At 44.4% G+C, this 16,895-nt stretch overlaps 1 protein-coding gene across 6 annotated transcripts in view; it reads left to right on the top strand.

Moving 5' to 3' along the window:
- The window catches only part of LOC126993930 (uncharacterized), a 43,208-nt gene that overhangs the window by 25,324 nt on the left and 989 nt on the right, over window positions 1–16,895 (top strand). For 2 of the 6 annotated variants that reach the window (XM_050853099.1, XM_050853098.1), the window contains one exon: window positions 16,603–16,663. The exons of 1 other annotated variant lie outside the window; for it this stretch is intronic. The gene's annotated coding sequence lies outside the window, so the exon portion shown is untranslated. 3 more of the 6 variants (XM_050853096.1, XM_050853094.1, XM_050853100.1) reach the window with 2 other exon arrangements.

The following is a 16,895-nucleotide window of genomic DNA, read 5'->3' as shown; positions in this document are numbered from 1 at the left end:
GCTTTTTCCCGGTGGGGCCTGATGGTCGGCCCAAGGCTTCTTCCCGGTGGGTCCTGATGGTCGGCCCAGCCCGTTCTGGCGCAGGCGAATGTTTATAGTGGCGCCATCTTGCATTGGCTCATGCTGCCCTCCCGGAGCTCATCTTTAATCCTAGAATCTAGAGTCCGGGTTGATAGGTGGTCTTCTAGACAGCATGTGGGTAGTTTTAAGCCACTCGGCGGCGGCTGAAAAATCCCAGCTTGGTGGCACCGGGCGGGGATTGAACTCGCGTCCTCCTGAACGCGGTGGTGTTACTCTGTCGATTCAGCCACCGCCTCCCCAATTGTTTAAGAGGTTTGCAATGTGCTGGCTGCATGTGTTTAAGAGGTTTGCAATGTGTTGGCTGTCAGTCACTAGGGCACCATCGCTGTTTGTTAATGGTCCAGTTCCACTTCTGATCGCCTTTCTGTTGTTTATGTTACTGAAGAAAGATTTTGGATTATTTTTACAGTTGGCTGCAATATTTTCTTCATATCTACGCTTTGCCTGACATACTAGTCTTTTTACTCATCGCCTGGCATCATTATAAAGTCTAATATTTTCGAGCGTGCTTTGTTCTTTCTTTGACCTGAAAAACAATTTTCTCTCCTTGACTGAGTGTTTAATTTCGCTATTAAACCAAGGTGGGCTTTTATTAGTGTTAATTCGCTTCTCGCACAAGGGGACGAATGTGTTCTGCTGAGTGAGTAAGTGATTTTTAAAGCTTAGCCAGGCTTCCTCTACATTGCCGTCATCTGATTGTTGTATTTTTGTTAGTTTTTGTCGGATTTCTATGAAGTTAGCTCTTTTGAAATTGGGCACCTTTAGAGAGAGAGAGAGAGAGAGAGAGAGAGAGAGAGAGAATATCCATAACACCAAGATATCCACTCATGCACTCAGTCTCAGCCTCTCACTCGTGTGAAGAAGAAAGAAGGGACATCATGAGCGACTGGCTAGTATTGGTACCGGTACCGAGCAGTCTGGTACTGGTACCAGCCCACCCCTAGGTTTCAGTACCGACCTGACGACTACACAGCACATATAAGGTGCAAGGTACATATGCACAGTATTCCCTCGGTGACAGGCAATGCGAGCACGGTGTCCCAAGATCTAACCCCCGGCAAAGGCGGAAACCACTACGGTCTTGGTCGATCCTCGCACGGCAAAACACGGTACCAGGACGGTACGTGCCCGATACGTGCCCGGCAAGTGCTCGGCATTGCACGGTTCACCCCGGTAAACACCCCACTAAAGCAGCACCGCCTATATATTGGGCACCCTGGCCAAAGCACTGTTAGCTGAGAGGGGGTCAGGGTTGCCAGGTTTACTCAGGGACTTTTTTTTTTTTTTTTTTTTTTACAGCAAAGGAGACAGCTCAAGGGCACAAAAAAGTAAACATTAATAAAAAAAAAAGCCCGCTACTCGCTGCTCCTAAAAAGAATCCAAAGAGGTGGCCGAAAGATAAGTCAGTTTCGGGAGGAGAGGTGTCCTGATACCCTCTTCTTGAAAGAGTTCAAGTCGTAGGCAGGAGGAAATACAGATGAAGGAAGATTGTTCCAGAGTTTACCAGCGTGAGGGATGAAAGAGTGAAGATGCTGGTTAACTCTTGCATAAGGGGTTTGGACAGTATAGGGATGAGCATGAGTAGAAAGTCGAGTGCAGCGGGGCCGCGGGAGGGGGGGAGGCATGCAGTTAGCAAGTTCAGAAGAGCAGTCAGCGTGGAAATATCGATAGAAGATAGAAAGAGGCAACATTGCGGCGGAATTTAAGAGGTAGAAGACTATCAGTATGAGGAGGAGAGCTGATGAGACGAAGAGCCTTTGCCTCCACTCTGTCCAAAAGAGCTGTGTGAGTGGAGCCCCCCCACACATGAGATGCATACTCCATACGAGGGCGGACAAGGCCCCTGTATATGGACAGCAACTGTGCAGGGGAGAAGAACTGGCGGAGACGGTACAGAACGCCCAGCCTCGAGGAAGCTGATTTAGTAAGAGATGAGATATGAAGTTTCCAGTTGAGATTTTGAGTTAAGGATAGACCGAGGATGTTTAGTGTTGAGGAAGGTGATAGCTGGGTGTTGTCAAAGAATAGGGGATAGTTGTTTGGAAGATTGTGTCGAGTGGATAGGTGGAGAAACTGTGTTTTTGAGGCGTTGAAGGACACCAGGTTCTTCTTGCCCCAATCGGAAATAATAGTAAGGTCTGAGGCTAAGCGTTCTGCAGCCTCCAGCCTTGAGTCGTTAAGTTCCTGAAGGGTGGGTCTTCTATTAAAAGAAGTTGAATAATGCAGAGTGGAATCATCGGCGTAGGAATGGATAGGACAGTTCGTTTTGGAAAGAAGATCATCAATGAACAACAGATAAAGAGTGGGAGATAGGACAGAACCCTGTGGGACACCACTGTTAATAGATTTAGTGGAAGAACCGTGACCGTCTACCACACCAGACATAGAACGGTCAGAAAGGAAACTGGAGATAAAGGTCCAAAGAGACGGATAGAAACCATAGGAGGGTAGTTAAGAAAGATAAGATTTGTGCCAGACCCTATCAAAAGCTTTTGATATGTCCAGCGCAATAGCAAAAGTTTCACCGACACGGCTAAGAGAGGATGACCAAGAGTCAGTTAAGAAGGCTAGGAGATCACCAGTAGAACGCCCCTTGCGGAACCCATACTGGCGATCAGATAGAAGGTCAGTAGTGGAAAGGTGCTTTTGAATCTTACGGTTAAGGATTGATTCAAAAGCTTTAGATAGACAAGAAAGTAAAGCAATAGGACGGTAGTTTGAGGGATTGGAGCGGTCACCCTTCTTAGGTACAGGCTGTGTGAAGGCATACTTCCAGCAAGAAGGAAAGGTAGATGTTGACAGGCAGAGGCGAAAGAGTTTGACCAGGCAGGGTGACAGCACGGAGGCACAGTTTTTAAGGACAATAGGAGGAACTCCATCAGGTCCATAAGCCTTCTTAGGATTGAGGCCAGAGATGGCATAGAAAACATCATTTTGAAGAATCTTTATAAAAGGCATAAAGGAGTCAGAGGGGATAAGTAGGAGGAATATGCCCAGAATCGTCCAGAGTGGAGTTTTTAGAAAAAGTTTGAGAGAAGAGTTCAGCCTTAGAGATAGATGAGACGGCAGTGTTGCCGTCAGGACTGAGGAGTGGAGGGAAAGATGAAGAAGTGAAGTTGGAGGAGATGTTTTTGGCTAGATGCCAGAAGTCACGGGAAGAGTTAGAGAAAGCAAGGTTTTGACATTTTCTATTAATGAAAGAATTTTTGGTTAGTCGGAGAATAGATTTGGCACGATTTCGGGCAGAAATGTAAAGTTCATAATTAGCATTAGTTTGAAACTTTTTCTAAAAACTCCACTCTGGACGATTCTGGGCATATTCCTCCTACTTATCCCCCCTCTGACTCCTTTATGCCTGTTATAAAGATTCTTCAAAATGATGTTTTCTATGCCCTCTCTGGCCTCAATCCTTGATACCAAATACTTCAATTTTAAATACCAGATTCTCTTTTTCAATACCAAACTGATAATAAAACATATATTCACCCCGAACGTTCCAACTAAGATATGAAAATATTAAACTTTTAAATACTATAAAAAAATAGTCAGTTACTGGGGAGGTTGAACTGTCTATTTACGTTTTTTTTCTTTTTCTTTTCTTTTGGTGTGTGTGTAAGGGGATGTATTAGTGGAAGTATTCCTTTATTTTATTTTTTTTTTTATAGTTCAATACCAAATTTCATTCATTCCATTACCAAATTTGAGTCCAATACCAATCACAGTGCTTCAATACCAAATGGCAACCGTAGCCTTCAAAGATTGCTCCACCCCTATAGGAGGGTGCACGGACCTTTGCCAAAGGCCCGTGCACACTTGTAGCAGGGTGCCGACAGACCGACTTTATGGGCAATCGAAATCAAGCCGACCAAGTCGGTCGATCTGTTGACGAGAACTGGCGTGTCTCAGTACAATCCTGGTTCTAAGATTCATCCCCTTAAGGGAAGCGGGCCTTTGTATTAATTAATCATTTTAGTTAATACAACCCTGGATAGGGTGGCCGGTTTTATATAAGCCTGGGCCAGCGAGTTGCCAGCTTTTGCCAGCCAGTACAATGTTTTATCCTGCCGGGGGAATTCTTATGGCACTGTACACACACCGTACTCGCACCGGCACTTGCCGTGCGCATTCCTAGGGCACCGTACTCACACCGTGAGAACACCGGGGGGAGAAATTATGACCTGGTAATGGCCGATACGCGTCCGGCAAGAGCCGGTACGTGCACGGTGCTTGCCCGGCAGAGACACAGTAATGAAGAACATTGTACGGTGTCGGCACGGTATCTCGTGATCAAAAATTCTGTCGGGCCGCTCTCGGATAAAGTTATTGTCGACTGCGGCTTTTTTGGACGCTAGCTGGTGCGTGCCGGCGTGGAAAGATGTGCGCTCATTGACTGCCGACCAGTGCCGATTTTTCCGTGGGCGTGCCGAAGTAACCCAATTCGGCGTGATTCGAGATGTACCGGGCGTTGGTGGGACAGGGCCTTAATCTAGCTAGCTGTTATCCCTTCTTCTCCAGCAGCAAGCACAGCGACAGCAATCAATAAGTCGTGGTTAATGCCGGCCATGTTTGTCAGGGAAAGGCGCACGACGGAGGGACGGAGTCTGTCTCATCCGTGCCGGGCGGCTGCTGTTTTGGTGACGTAATTTTTAAGTCATTAACGTCAATAGTTAGAATAGTGAACAATTATTTTTCCATACTTTCATAAACTGAATAAAAAGGGTAGACTTAAATAAATGCCTAAAATAAGAATTTAAGATAACTTTTTTTTCTTTACCATGTCCTATATACCAAAAGAAAGAGGAAAAAATATTTATAAGCAAATAATTAACTTATTACTTATTTGAAATTATTATGTAAAGAACGCCTTAAATAGTTTTTTTGTAATTATTATTTTATAAAAAAAAAAATATTTCATTATAAGTTTTAATGATCGGATGATCGGAATGACTAATCGGAACAGCAGTATTTTAAAAATGATCGGATGATCGGAATCGGATCAGTTGCCCAAAGTGATCGGATGATCGGGGATCGGAACAGCAAGAAAGTGATCGGTGCCCACCACTGATATATATATATATATATATATATATATATATATATATATATATATATATATATATATATATATATATATATATATATATACAGGTAACTCGATTTACGCGAGTTTGGTTTACACGTTTTTTAAATTACGCGGGGTCAAAAAATCCAAATCAGTTTAATTTACTCGTTTTTTCACTTATATGCGATATTTTATGGAGTTGCCACCAGATATCTCACGCAATTGGATTCACACAGCGCCGCGTCCACACAGCTGAGCTCAGTTTTTCCCGCGCACCACTTGAACAACAATACAGTACCTACGCTGCCACGCTACTCAACAATAGGGGTGGGCAGGTACCGGTACCAGTTCCAGTACTAACGGTACCAGCTATACGGTACGGTACCGGTACCAGACTTCGGTACCGGTACAAATACTAGCCAGTCACTCATGGTGTCCCTCATTTTTTCCTCACACGAGTGAGGCTGAGACTGAGTGCCTGAGTGGATATCTCGGTGATATGGATATTATCTCTCTCTCTCTCTCTCTCTCTCTCTCTCTCTCTCTCTCTCTCTCTCTCTCTCTCTCTCTCTCTCTCTCTCTCTCTCTCTCTCTCTCTCTCTCTCTCTCTCTCTCTCTCTCTCTCTCTCTCTCTCTCTCTCTCTCCACTGAATGAAGTGAATATTTATTTTTCGATAGAAACCTACCTCTTGTTTGATTTACATTGTTTTTGATTTACACGACCACTTCAAAGACACAACACTCGCGTAAATCGAGTTACCTGTCTATATATATATATATCTAGATATATATATATAGATATATATATATATATATATATATATATATATATATTCAGAGTCATTCCATGAACTGTCTTCTGCAGTTATTAATACAGTTGCGATACACACGCACAGTATGACAAGAAGCGAATGGACAGTTACAGGCATAACTTTGCATTTTATTGATTGAGAAACAATCAAATAATAAGGTTTCACATTTCAAATTCCCCCAGGGATGACTCCCCTTCTGGCTGCCGACCCGAGAGGTGTCCTGATAACTCCTCGAACCTCTTTCTTCTCAATTTCTGCAACATTCGCGGTCTTCACTCTAATTTTCATTCTGTGGAACATCATCTCTCCTCCTCTAAACCTCACCTTCTCTTCCTTACCGAAACACAGGTTTCTGAGGCTACTGACAGCAATCTCTACTCTGTTCCCCCCTACTATCTCTATCCTAAATCTCAATCCAAAGCTGGATGTTGCGCCTACGTGCGCAACGACATCACTTGCTCTCGTGCCCACAACCTTGACTCTTCTGAATTTTCTACCATCTGGCTAAGACTTCGTTGTCATTCTATTACTAAATACATCTGTGCTGTTTATCTCTCACCTAACTCTACCAACTATGTAAAATTCTTTGATTATCTGAATTCTAAAGTGGAGCACATCTTGACCCACTCTCCCTTCGCTGAAATCTCCATCCTAGGAGATTTCAATGTTCACCACCAGCTTTGGCTTTCATCCTCTTTCACTGACCATCCTGGTGAACAAGCCTACAACTTTGCTATCCTCAACGACCTAGAGCAGTTGGTCCAGCACCCTACACGTATTCCCGACCGTCTTGGAGACCGGCCCAACATTCTAGACCTCTTCCTTACCTCAAACCCTTCTGCTTATTCTGTCAAACTGTTCTCTCCGTTGGGCTCCTCCGATCACAATCTTATTTCTGCATCCTGTCCTATCGCTCCTGTACACCCTCTGGACCCACCGAAGAGGCGATGCTTCTGGCATTTTGCTTCAGCTCGGTGGGACGACCTGAAGATGTACTTTTCCGATTTCCCGTGGAATGACTATTGCTTCCAGGATAGAGACCCCTCTGTGTGTGCTCAGCGCATCACAGAGGTGATTGTCTCTGGAATGGAGGCATACATTCCTCATTCTTTCTCTACTCCTCATGCTAAAAAACCTTGGTTTAATCACGCTTGTTCTCGTACTGTCAATGATAGAGAGGCAGCTCACAAAAGGTACCAGAGCCTTCAAACTAATGCTAATTATGAACTTTACATTTCTGCCCGGAATCGTGTCAAATCTATTCTCCGACTAACCAAAAATTCTTTCATTAATAGAAAATGCCAAAACCTTGCTTCTTCTAACTCTTCCCATGACTTCTGGCATCTAGCCAAAAACATCTCCTGCAACTTCACTTCTTCATCTTTCCCTCCACTCCTCAGTCCTGACGGCAACACTGCCGTCTCATCTATCTCTAAGGCTGAACTCTTCTCTCAAACTTTTTCTAAAAACTCCACTCTTGACGATTCTGGGCATATTCCTCCTACTCATCCCCCCTCTGACTCCTTTATGCCTGTTATAAAGATTCTTCAAAATGATGTTTTCTATGCCCTCTCTGGCCTCAATCCTCAGAAGGCTTATGGACCTGATGGAGTGCCTCCTATTGTCCTTAAAACTGTGCCGTGCTGTCACCCTGCCTGGTCAAACTCTTTCGCCTCTGCCTGTCAACATCTACCTTTCCTTCTTGCTGGAAGTATGCCTTCATACAGCCTGTGCCTAAGAAGGGTGACCGCTCCAATCCCTCAAACTACCGTCCTATAGCTTTACTTTCTTGTCTATCTAAAGCTTTTGAATCAATCCTTAACCGGAAGATTCAAAAGCACCTTTCCACTTCTGACCTATCTGATCGCCAGTATGGGTTCCGCAAGGGGCGTTCTACTGGTGATCTCCTAGCCTTCTTAACTGACTCTTGGTCATCCTCTCTTAGCCGTTTAGGTGAAACCTTTGCTATTGCACTAGACATATCAAAAGCTTTTGATAGGGTCTGGCACAAGTCTTTGCTTTCCAAACTACCCTCCTACGGTTTCTATTCTTCTCTCTGTACCTTTATCTCCAGTTTCCTTTCTGACCGTTCTATTTCTGTTGTGGTAGACGGTCACTGTTCTTCCCCTAAATCTATTAACAGTGGTGTCCCACAGGGTTCTGTCCTATCTCCCACTCTTTTTCTGTTGTTCATTGATGATCTTCTTTCCAAAACGAACTGTCCTATCCTATCCTACGCCGATGATTCCACTCTGCATTACTCAACTTCTTTTAATAGAAGACCCACCCTACAGGAACTTAACGACTCAAGGCTGGAGGCTGCAGAACGCTTAGCCTCAGACCTTACTATTATTTCCGATTGGGGCAAGAGGAACCTGGTGTCCTTCAACGCCTCAAAAACACAGTTTCTCCACCTATCCACTCGACACAATCTTCCAAACACCTATCCCCTATTCTTTGACAACACCCAGCTATCACCTTCCTCAACACTAAACATCCTCGGTCTATCCTTAACTCAAAATCTCAACTGGAAACTTCATATCTCATCTCTTACTAAATCAGCTTCCTCGAGGCTGGGCGTTCTGTACCGTCTCCACCTGTTCTTCTCCCCCGCACAGTTGCTGTCCATATACAGGGGCCTTGTCCGCCCTCGTATGGAGTATGCATCTCATGTGTGGGGGGGCTCCACTCACACAGCTCTTCTGGACAGAGTGGAGGCTAAGGCTCTTCGTCTCATCAGCTCTCCTCCTCATACTGATAGTCTTCTACCTCTTAAATTCCGCCGCAATGTTGCCTCTCTTTCTATCTTCTATCGATATTTCCATGCTGACTGCTCTTCTGAACTTGCTAACTGCATGCCTCCCCCCCTCCCGCGGCCCCGCTGCACTCGACTTCCTACTCATGCTCATCCCTATACTGTCCAAACCCCTTATGCAAGAGTTAACCAGCATCTTCACTCTTTCATCCCTCACGCTGGTAAACTCTGGAACAATCTTCCTTCATCTGTATTTCCTCCTGCCTACGACTTGAACTCTTTCAAGAGGAGGGTATCAGGACATCTCTCCTTTCATATTTGACCTTGCTTTCGGCCACCTCTTTTGTTTCTTTTTTAGGAGCAGCGAGTAGCGGGCTTTTTTTTATTATTGTATTCTTTTTTTTGTGCCCTTGAGCTGCCTCCTTTGTTGTAAAAAAACAAACCAAAAACAAACAAACACCTTTTATTCACTTGATGGCTTCTTATCGTAAGCCTGGGCACTGAAATATATAGCACCATATATTAAACCATTCACCACTCCCGGTAAAGCTCAATGAGTGACTAAACAAAGATGCTTAGATGGTTACCCGTGGTTGCTGTGGCTCCAAGAGAAAAAAGCAACACACCCTTGAAGAGCTACCAAGCACAACTGTTTCAAATGACAGATGACTGAGATGAGTCATCTGTGATTCTGATATGAGACGATCGACCGAGTTCATGTGCTTGAGCTGCCACACAGCAATATATTGAATAATTGTTGTCTACAAATCTTACTCTAGTTCTTATTAAGCAATCAGTGACATTGCTCAGTAACGATGATGAATGAAGAATGCCTTCATAGGTAGGGTTGCCATATCTTAACTATCAAAATTCCGGACTCCTCTATGAACACTCGACCATTGCCTAATGTTTGGCAATGGTGCGATTACCCACCCGACCACCACCTCCATTTCAAAGCCATATATTCTTATTTCCCCACCTTCCTCGGTTCTTCCACAATACTTATAAGCTATGAACATCTTCCATTGATCACCTCCATGCATTAGAAGTCCACAGGAAGCATTCATACTTGTTATTTTGACCCGGGAAAACGAGGTAGTATGAGAGAGAGAATAGGCTCGCTCTCTCACCATCTGCAGTTCAAAGCCACATATTCTTATTTCCCCACCTTCCTCGATTATTCTATGGTAGTGGCGGATCCAGCAACAGGTGAAGGGGGGGGCTGATATACAAGATGGGTGCCATACCATATTATATATATATATATATATATATATATATATATATATATATATATATATATATATATATATATATATATATATATATATTGTTTAATATTCACATAATATTTGCTAGCATTGCAATTAAAGGTTAGGTTTGGTGGGTGCTGAAGCCCTCCAAAGACCCGTCCCATGCCCTCACTTTCCGTTTCCCTATTGTCTCATCAACACCAGAGAGTAGTTCAGCATGCTCTCTAAAGACAGATCCTCTCTCTTGCCACAGTACTCTACATTCACACAACATACACACCTTTTCCTAAATTTTAAAATTCAATATGGCGCTTAATCGCAATGCCTCGGAGTCCCCGCCTGGGGGGGGACCAGAAATTCCCTCAGGGAGGACTCCCCTTTTGGCTGCCGACCTGAGAGGTGTCCTGATAACTTCTCGAATCTTTTTCTTATCAATTTCTGCAACATTCGCGGTCTTCGTTCTAATTTTCATTCTGTGGAACACCATCTCTCCTCCTCTGAACCTCGCCTTCTCCTCCTCACTGAAACACAGGTTTCTGAGGCTACTGACAACAATCTCTACTCTGTTCCCCCCTACTATCTCTATCCTGAATTTCAATCCAAAGCTGGATGTTGCGTCTACGTGTGCAACGACATCACTTGCTCTCGTGCCCACGACCTTGACTCATCAGAATTTTCCACCATCTGGCTAAGATTTCATTCTCGTTCTATTACTAAATACGTCTGCGCTGTTTATCTCTCACCTAACTTTATTAACTATGTAAAATTCTTTGACTATTTGAACTCTAAAGTGGAGCACATCTTGACCCACTTTCCCTTCGCTGGAATCTCCATCTTGGGAGATTTCAGTGTTCACCACCAGCTTTGGCTTTCATCCTCTTTCATCGACCAGCCTGGTGAACAAACCTACAACTTTGCTCTCCTCAACGACCTAGAGCAGTTGGTTCAGCACCCTACACGTATTCCCGACCGTCTTGGAGACAGGCCTAACATGCTAGACCTCTTCCTTACCTCTAACCCTTCTGCCTACTCTGTCAAGCTGTTCTCTCCATTGGGCTTCTCCGACCGCAACCTTATTTCTGTATCCTGTCCTATGGCTCCTGTACACCCTTTGGACCCACCGAAGAGGCGATGCTTCTGGCATTTTGCTTCAGCTCCGTGGGACGACCTGAGGATGTGCTTTTCCAATTTCCCGTGGAATGATTACTGCTTTCAGGAGAGAGACCCCTCTGTGTGTTCCCAGCACATCACAGAGGTGATTGTCTCTTGATTGGAGACATACATTCGACGTACTTTGTCTACTCCTCATGCTAAAAAGCCTTGGTTTAATCAGGCTTGTTCTCGTGCTGTCAAAGATATAGAGAGGCAGCGATCGCAAAAGGTACCAGAGCCTTCGCACTCCTGCTAACCATTATTTATATATATCAGCCCGGAATCGTGCAAAATCTATTCTTCGACTTATCAAAAACTCTCATAAATAGAAAATGTCAAAACTTTGCTTTTTTCAAATTCTTCTCGTGACTTGTGGCACGTAGCCAAAAACATCTCCAATTTCACTTCTTCATCTTTCCCTCCTCTCCTTAACCTTGATGGCAGCACTGCCGTCTCATCTATTTTTAAGGCTGAACTCTTTCAAAATTTCTGTAACAACTCCACTCTGGACGATTCTGGGCATCTTCCTCCTACTCATCCCCCCTCTGACTCCTTTATGCCTGTTATTAATATTCTTAAGAACACTGTTTTCTATACCCTCTCTGGCCTCAACTCTCAGAAGGCTTATGGACCTGATGGAGTGCCTCCTATTGTCCTTAAAAACTATGCCTCCGTGCTGACACTCTGCCTGGTCAAACTCTTTCGCCTCTGCCTGTCAACATCTACCTTTCCTTACTGCTGGAAGTATGCCTTCGCACAGCCTGTGCCTAAGAAGGGTGACCGCTCCAATCCTTCAAACTACCGCCCTGTAGCTTTACTTTCCTGTCTAATTTTCATTCTGTGGAACACCATCTCTCCTCCTCTAAACTTCATCTTCTCTTCCTCACTGAAACACAGGTTTCTGAATCTACTGACAGCAACCTCTACTCTGTTCCCTCCTACTATCTCTATCCTAAATTAAGTAAATTTCAATCCAAAGTTGGATGTTGCGTCTACTTGCGCAACGACATTACTTGCTCTCGTGCCCACGACCTTGACTCTTCTGAATTTTCCACCATCTGGCTAAGACTTCACTGTCATTCTATTACTAAATACATCTGTGCTGTTTATCTCTCACCTAACTCTACTAACTATGTAAAATTCTTTGACTATTTGAATTCTAAAGTGGAGTACATCTTGTCTCACTCACCCTTCGCTGAAATCTCCATCTTGGGAGATTTCAATGTTTACCACCAGCTTTGGCTTTCATCCTCTTTCACTGACCATCCTGGTGAACAAGCCTACAACTTTGCTCTCCTCAACGACCTAGAGCAGTTGGTTCAGCACCCTACACGTATTCCCGACCGTCTTGGAGACAGGCCCAACATTCTAGACCTCTTCCTTACCTCTAATCCTTCTGCTTACTCTGTCAAACTGTTCTCTCCGTTGGGCTCCTCCGATCATAATCTTATTTCTGTTTCCTGTCCTATCGCTCCTGTACATCCTCTGGACCAACCGAAGAGGCGATGCTTCTGGCATTTTGCTTCAGCTCGGTGGGACGACCTGAGGATGTACTTTTCCGATTTCCCGTGGAATGATTACTGCTTCCAGGAGAGAGACCCCTCTGTGTCTGCCCAGCGCATCTCAGAGGTGATTGTCTCTGGAATGGAGGTATACATTCCACGTTCTTTCTCTACTCCTCATGCTAAAAAACCTTGGTTTAATCATGCTTGTTCTCGTGCTATTAAAGATAGAGAGGCAGCTCACAAAAGGTTCCAGAGCCTTCGAACTCCCGCTAACTATGACCTTTACATTTCTGCCCGGAATCGTGCCAAATCTATTCTCCGACTTACCAAAACTTCTTTCATCAATAGAAAATGTCAACACCTTGCTTCTTCTAATTCTTCCCGTGACTTCTGGCATCTAGCCAAAAATATCTCCTCCAATTTCACTTCTTCCTCTTTCCCTCCTCTCCTTAACCCTGACGGCAGCACTGCCGTCTCATCTGTCTCTAAGGCTGAACTCTTCGCTCAAACTTTCTGTAAGAACTCCATCTTGGACGATTCTGGGCATATTCCTCCTACTCATCCCCCCTCTGACTCATTTATGCCTGTTATTAAGATTCTTCCAAATGATGTTTTCTATGCCCTCTCTGGCCTCAACTCTCGGAAGGCTTTTGGACCTGATGGAGTGCCTCCTATTGTCCTTAAAAACTGTGCTTCCGTGCTGACACCCTGCCTGGTCAAACTCTTTCGTCTCTGCCTATCAACATCTACCTTTCCTTCCTGCTGGAAGTATGTCTTTGTACAGCCTGTGCCTAAGAAGGGTGACCGTTCCAATCCCTCAAACTACCGCCCTATAGCTTTACTTTCCTGTCTATCTAAAGCTTTTGAATCGATCCTTAACCGGAAGATTCAAAAGCACCTTTCCACTTCTAACCTTCTATCTGATCGCCAGTATGGGTTCTGCAAAGGGTGTTCTACTGGCGATCTTCTTTCTCTCTTAACTGACTCTTGGTCATCCTCTCTTAGCCGTTTCGGTGAAACTTTCTCTGTTGCGCTAGACATATCGAAAGCTTTCGATAGAGTCTGGCACAAGTCTTTGCTTTCTAAACTGCCCTCTTTCGGATTCTATCCCTCTCTCTGTTCCTTTATCTCCAGTTTCCTTTCCGGCTGTTCTATCTCTGCGGTGGTAGACGGTCACTGTTCTTCCCCTAAACCTATCAACAGTGGTGTTCCACAGGGCTCTGTCCTATCACCCACTCTCTTCCTGTTATTCATCAATGATCTTCTTTCCATAACAAACTGTCCTGTCCACTCATACGCCGACGACTCCACTCTGCATTATTCAGCTTCTTTCAATAGAACACCCTCTCAACAGGAAGTACACGACTCCAGACTGGAGGCTGCAGAACGCTTAACCTCAGACCTTGCTATCATTTCCGACTGGGGCAGAAGGAACCTTGTGTCCTTCAATGCCTCAAAAACTCAATTTCTCCACCTATCAACTCGACACAATTTTCCAAACACCTATCCCCTATTCTTCGACAACACTCAGCTATCACCATCTTCAACACCAAACATCCTCAGTCTATCCTTAACTCAAAATCTCAACTGGAAACTTCACATCTCCTCTCTTGCTAAATCAGCTTTTTCGAAGTTGGATGTTCTGTATCGTCTCCGCCAGTTCTTCTCCCCCGCGCAGTTGCTATCCATATACAGCTGCCTTGTCCGCCCTCGTATGGAGTATGCATCTCACGTGTGGGGGGGCTCCACTCACACAGCTCTTCTGGACAGAGTGGAGGCTAAGGCTCTTCATCTCATCAGCTCTCCTCCTCCTACTGAGTCTTCTACCTCTTAAATTCCGTCGCGATGTTGCCTCTCTTTCTATCTTCTATCGATATTTCCACGCTGACTACTCTTCTGAACTTGCTAACTGCATGCCTCCCCCCCTCCCTCGGCCCCGCTGCACACGACTTTCTACTCATGCTCATCCCTATACTGTCCAAACCTCTTTTGCAAGAGTTAACCAGCATCTTCACTCTTTCATCCCTCATGCTGGTAAACTCTGGAACAATCTTCCTTCATCTGTATTTCCTCCTGCCTACGACTTGAACTCTTTCAAGAGAAGGGTGTCAGGACACCTCTCCTCCCGAAATTGACCTCTCTTTCGGCCACCCCTTATGATTCTTTTTTAGGAGCAGCGAGTAGCGGTTTTTTTTATTGTTTCCTTTTTTTGTGCCATTGAGCTGCCTCCTTTGTTGTAAAAAAAAAAATACTCATATGTTCCGGATTAGCCTTGCCAGTATGATATTTTACATTCGTTCTGATAAATTTTCACTTTTTTCCTTAACATTCTTGCCTGTAGAACTTTTTTTTAACTTTCACTCGTTAATTTGATTTCTTTTCCTCAGTTTCCACCGGTCTGATCTTTCTCCACCTGTCATGATCCCAGCGGTGGTCAGTGTGCTTAGCTAGGAACCCGCGGGCCAGTCAGCACCCGCCTGGCCCAGCCTTTCGGCCTTTCATTTGAGCTGTCTGTGAATGGCTACCTGCGACACCTTGGAAAAGTAAACTGTGGTAACCCGGACTTCACACTGCCGTTACTTTGCTTCTACCCACCCCAGGCTCCAGGGTCAGCGTGGACAAGGCTTTCTTAGTTGTGGGCATTTCCGGTAGTAGTTTTATGACCCTGGTGGTAGTTTGACCCTTCTTCTGTACCATGAACCTGAAGAAACACTCATTGGAACTCGTGACCCCCTCTTTGACCTTTAGAAATAGCTCATGTGAGAAGCAAAAGTGTCTTATAATACTGACCTTTATCTTTGCTCACCATTCTGTCGTCATTGTTCAGCATCTTCTGAGTGTCCACATACTTCAGAACTAATGGACGTATTCTCAACGCTTCCAGCTCTCACCGCCACCGCTTCCCAGGGCCACAAGGGAGATAGGTCAGGTTCCCATGAGTGTTTCCACGTTCATGGTGCAGAAGCCTTGTCGAGCTATCACTGTATGGGCGGTTTCCTTCCGTCTGTACACTCGCGAACGTAGATGTGGCACCTGTGCATTGCTAGTTCATGATTGCGTCAAGATCAACTTTTTATTTTTAGTGATATATTTGAGTGATTGTGTTTACAAAGAACCATCAAGCTCTCTTATATAAACAGCAAACATGCCAATTTGCATTGATAATATACCCTACAAGCACACGAGAGACATGCATGTATCAAGCAGAATTGTCAGGTCATACCCAAACGATCTATGGCCTTTCAAATACCTATCATTCGTCTCATTTCAGGTATACAAAAAGACATCTGGTCCTGCAGTGCCTGTACATGAGAACTTTGATATTTGTTGCATGCAAATAAGCCGGGTAATATTGGAAATAGCCTACCGGTGGCATCACACTCAACAGTTGTTGTTTACTATTTCATGTTGTGTTAAATATAAATCATTATTGACATTCAGTGAGTTATCAAAAACCTTTATTTGCACTTTCAGAGCCAGATTCCTTTTAATGTACGTACTTGAAATGAGATGAATTATAGGCATTTGAAAAGTCATAGATTGTTCAAGTATGATCTGACTACACTGTTGGATACAAGCTTGTCTTTTCTCGTGCTTGTGTGGTGTACTATCGATGCAAATCGCCATGTTTGGGATGTATTAGGACAGGTTTTTTTGCATACATAAACATTCAAATATATTATTGAAAAATCAGCTTGAATATCTTGACAACAGTTGATTTTCACAAATTCACGAACTAGAAATGTGCAGGTGCCACATATATCAAAATTCTTGCTTTGTTGGACAGATGAAGTGAAGCCGAGTATGGGGTCACACCACCACCCTTGGAAACACCCTCGACAGCCTTCCCCAAAGCCTTGCCAAGTGTAGGTGTGTGAGGGAAGAAATGTGTGACACTACGGGCCTTGTGTTCACTTATATTCCTAATTCCTGTCTGTCCTTACGAGCAGGTCAGGGAAGTAACCCGTGTTGCATCTGACAGGTTTCCGAGGCTGGAGGGAGTCCCTGGAGCCCGGCGCTGCTGCAGGCACTCCCCCGGCCAGGTAAGGCGGCTCCCCTGGACAGCCCAAGGTGTGGGACTTTGTTCCTTTTATTGTTTTATTGTTAATTCCTGCATGGTTTTACATTAAAATGTTTTTGTTTATTAAAAGCAAGTTGTAATTTTGGGGATTTTCATTGACTGGTTTTGATGGTAGAATTAAATAGCTTCCTTTCCTCCCTAAGGGTGTTTTGTGCTCATAGGAGTGGTTTGTGTGTTATATTTGTGTGTTTCAC

This window comes from Eriocheir sinensis, unplaced genomic scaffold, assembly GCF_024679095.1.
Source record: "Eriocheir sinensis breed Jianghai 21 unplaced genomic scaffold, ASM2467909v1 Scaffold7, whole genome shotgun sequence".
NCBI classification, from domain to species: Eukaryota; Metazoa; Arthropoda; class Malacostraca; order Decapoda; family Varunidae; genus Eriocheir; species Eriocheir sinensis.
The sequence above is the reverse complement of the archived record's forward strand: the minus strand, read 5'-3'. Positions and strand labels throughout refer to the sequence as shown.